Genomic DNA, 3,997 nt, shown 5'->3' on the forward strand with positions numbered 1-3,997 from the left:
ACATATGGCGAGGGAGCAGTCTGCCTTGCTTTCAAGCTTTTGAAAAGGAGGACCTAGGGGTAAAAGGAGGCTCACATGAAAGTAAAGCATTCAGTGAAGCAGGAAATACTGTTGAGGGTACCCTGAAAGCAAAACAGAGAAAAAAAAAGTCACAGGTTTGTATTTCTTCTCCTAAATTAAAGGTCAAACAATATGAGAAAACACAAATGACACACTGTCACAATTTGTTTTAAAGTGCATGTCGCTGGCATGAATTAAATACATCCCTGACGGTAGAGAACGCCTTGCTCTTTTAAATTTAGTTATGACTAACAATTCTCTTGAGTCACCAGCTCCCGGTTAGTAGGTGTTTCATCCTGACAGTTAAGCACTGACATTAAGCGTGTCCACGTCACCGACCACTGGCTGCCCTGAGGACTGCCGAGACCTCTGAGGTATCTGTCTATCAACCGTACACGTGTGTGTTTACGCCTGTGTGTGCAGTTGTGCTTGTGAGGCAGTAAGGAGGCTGTAGTACAGGAAGGCAAAGAGTGTCTTTTCCCCTCTAGCCCTCTTGCTTCACACGCTTCTTCATCTCATCTCATTAAATGATTCAACCAACACAGCTGAGTTCAGACCCATGCACTGTCTGTATCCTGCCTCTAGATGGCAACCTTCTAATGCACAATACCCATCTCATACCCAGCATCCAAACACGTCACTTGTACTCCCCTAACTCAACTGAACCGCTGAAAATGTCTGCTACTTTACTGCAACAAAACAAGACTATCTGCCTCTTTTTAATTACTAAACATCTAAGGATGCTAGGAGGAGGAAGTTGAGTCTTATCTTTCTGAAGATAAAGGGAGAGTGCACAGTGCTACCAAAAGAGGGCAGTTGTTCAACACACACAACAGAGAACGTCTTGTTTGTTTCATCCTCTAATTCTGCATGGCTACACTAATTATCGTGACGTTAAAAAGGTATTATAGCTCTGGCACAGGAGAGGACCAGACAAGACGAGATTTAATTCTCTCGCAGTGATTCATTTCTCCCAGTGGGAACTTAACTTGGCAAGACGAAGAAGGCAATTTACTGTGAATCACTTAAGTCCTTCAGCACTGAGCGCTTGTATCAGATTGTGAAGGCAAACAATAAATATCACTCACATTTTCAGATTTAGCGCGATATAGGAGTTTTATGAGGTAACTTATCTCCAGAGAAGTTGAAACTGAGGTCAGCACGGTTTCTTTTTTATATATAGAAATAACACAATATACTGTCATCAGATGCTGCTCTGTAGACACAGCATGACTAATGTGCCAGCCTAAATCATCGCGTTTTAGCGCTTGTAGATGTGATTTTAGGTGGTATTATGTATAAGCAAGCATGGGTAAATGTGAGTGCACTGCTGATTGAATCATTTCATCACAACCCACAAGCAGTGGTAGTAATAGCACTGAGTGGGTGTTCTGTAACCCATTTATTCTCAGGGACATCTCTGCCACAGGTAGCCCTTTTGACATCACCAGTCAGCACTGTGACAGGAGTGTGAGAGAAGCCCATTTCCACCTGTCATTCAGCCAAAGCCCAGAGCTGCTCGTCACACACTGGAAAAATAAATCCTTTGTGCTGGTATCGTGCAAAAAGTGCTTGTAAAAGGAGTGAATATCAATAAATGTTGCTCAGTGAATGAGATAGATTAGATAGCTTTGCATAATGTTTGTAGAGGTAGTTTCCTCTATAAAACATTATGTAACTGAAGTCAGGGGATTAATGGCAATACACTTCAGCTCCTGCATGTTATTATCAATATAATTACTTTAAAGTGCTTTTAAAGTGCTCATTGAGATCTTGTTCAAGCGAGGCATGTTCAAAGAGCAGTTGCAGATTTACGCAGTTACCAACTTGTAAAAGATTTTTTTGTGGCTTGATCAATTTATATGCAGCAAAAGTATTAAAATCCACCTTTTCCAGGTTCCGTGTGAATAAGATATAAAGCTGTATGTTGTTAGTTCTGTATTTATATTCAAGCAAGGAGAAAAAGTAACCACACAATCTGTGCAGTAAATAAACAGAGGGAAGCGTACCACTTTTTCATATGAGCTGCAGTGGTGAGTAAGTAAACAAAAACCTCTCAGAAATCACAATGCACAGTGATGCACAGACTCAAGAGGCTTCGAGGTGGAGTGCATGAAGATGAGTGCATATAAACAATACCACCATCATCATGTTCAAACAAAGCGTAGCTTGCACGACTGTGTCCCTCTTGTTCAATCTACCATTGAACTTTATTCTATAAAGTTCCCGCTTGAGCCAAACCAGAACAGAAAACTGAAAGGTTAGCATGAAGGCTGGAATAAATTAAGGACATTTACTTTCTTCTGAAGGTTTGTCTCAGTTTTACTTGGTCTTCCAGGTTTTAGAACTGAAACTGTAATACAGTTACAAACTACAATACTGGGAAAAAGCATCCTCTCCTCATATTAACCAACTAACTACGATAACTGTGATTGTATTTATGCAAAGATGAGGCAAAACAGGATCTCACTTCTTGTTGCAGCAGCTTTCTTTCTCTGTGAGGACAGAAAATGAGGGTCGCAGTTCAGTTCTGGATCAATGATGGCAACAAATTATATATAGTACTGGACTCACAATAAAGATGTGCACATTAAGGCACTGTTAACTGAAGGTATGTGTTAACAAAGCCACTTTCTAATTTGGCTTCCCATCCTCCTTCTCCGTGAGATACTCATGTCCTGGAGGATTTTCAGTAAATGACAGTTCAGTATTTCACATCACACACACACACACACACACACACACACACACACACACACACACTACCCCTGGGCCACCCACCCACCAATCTGAGACAACCTTCATAACCCTCATCACTCACACCACTCACATATGGACGCTACTCAGACTGAGTCCCTTGCACTACTTCCAAGCACTCTGCAACCTGTTCTTTAATGTGCCTTTTCTATTGTTTGTCTTTTTCTTATTTTGTATATATTTTTCATGTTTGTTATTTATACCTGCTGTCTATCTATATATATTTCATTCCTGCACAGCTGATATGGAGCTCCCAAAATTTCGTTGTACATGTACAATGACAATAAAGGGCATTCTGTTCTATTTACTAAGTTTAATTGGCGTTTTTGCTATTACATCACTTTTATTTTTTTTGCTATTTTTAATCTATAATAATAACAATATAGGGCTCTTTACCACACGCCTGACCCAATTATGAAGAAGTTCTGGTTAATATCAGCTCAAATAACAAAATCAAATCTGACATCTTACCAGCACCCCTCTTAGATCACAGACCCACAGACGTTTCTTGAGATAAATGTCTCGGCACAGTACAAAACAAGAAAGGCAATATGTTGGAAAGCTGGATTTGTGCGTGTGTGTGTGTGTGTGTGTGTGTGTGTGTGTGTGTGTGTGTGTGCAGGAGAGGTGGTCTAAGTAATGGCAGATTGTGTGTCACTCAGGCAAAGAGACTCCCGTGGGATGATGTGATAAAAGAGAGAAAATTTGATTAAAATACTGACAAGGCACTCAGACGCACAGACACACTTACACACATGTAGAGTAGAAAGAGAAGACAGAGCAGGAGATGGAGCGATAAATGCAGTAAATGGAAGGAGCATACAAATATGGGGTGAGTGTGGGAAACAAAGACAAATACTTGACTTAAGTAGAGTGTAACTAATTGAAAAGAATTTCAGTTCATGCATAACAATAGATTGAATTTTCTGAACATTCAGATCCCAGTTTTAACATTGGTCCATGAGTTTGTGAATAACAATACCCCAATAGTTCTCGTTCAGGTCACTTACTCGTTTAAAGAATTGTATTTTTATTGTATTTACATTTTTATGCATGTTACATGCATGGGGCGATCGTGGCTCAAGAGTTGGGAGTTCGCCTTGTAATCGGAAGGTTGCTGGTTCGAGCCCCGGCTTGGACAGTCTCGGTCGTTGTGTCCTTGGGCAAGACACTTCACCCG

The sequence above is a fragment of the Pundamilia nyererei genome, unplaced genomic scaffold (assembly GCF_000239375.1).
Source record: "Pundamilia nyererei isolate P.nyererei 1_Seehausen unplaced genomic scaffold, PunNye1.0 scaffold00033, whole genome shotgun sequence".
NCBI classification, from domain to species: domain Eukaryota; kingdom Metazoa; phylum Chordata; class Actinopteri; order Cichliformes; family Cichlidae; genus Pundamilia; species Pundamilia nyererei.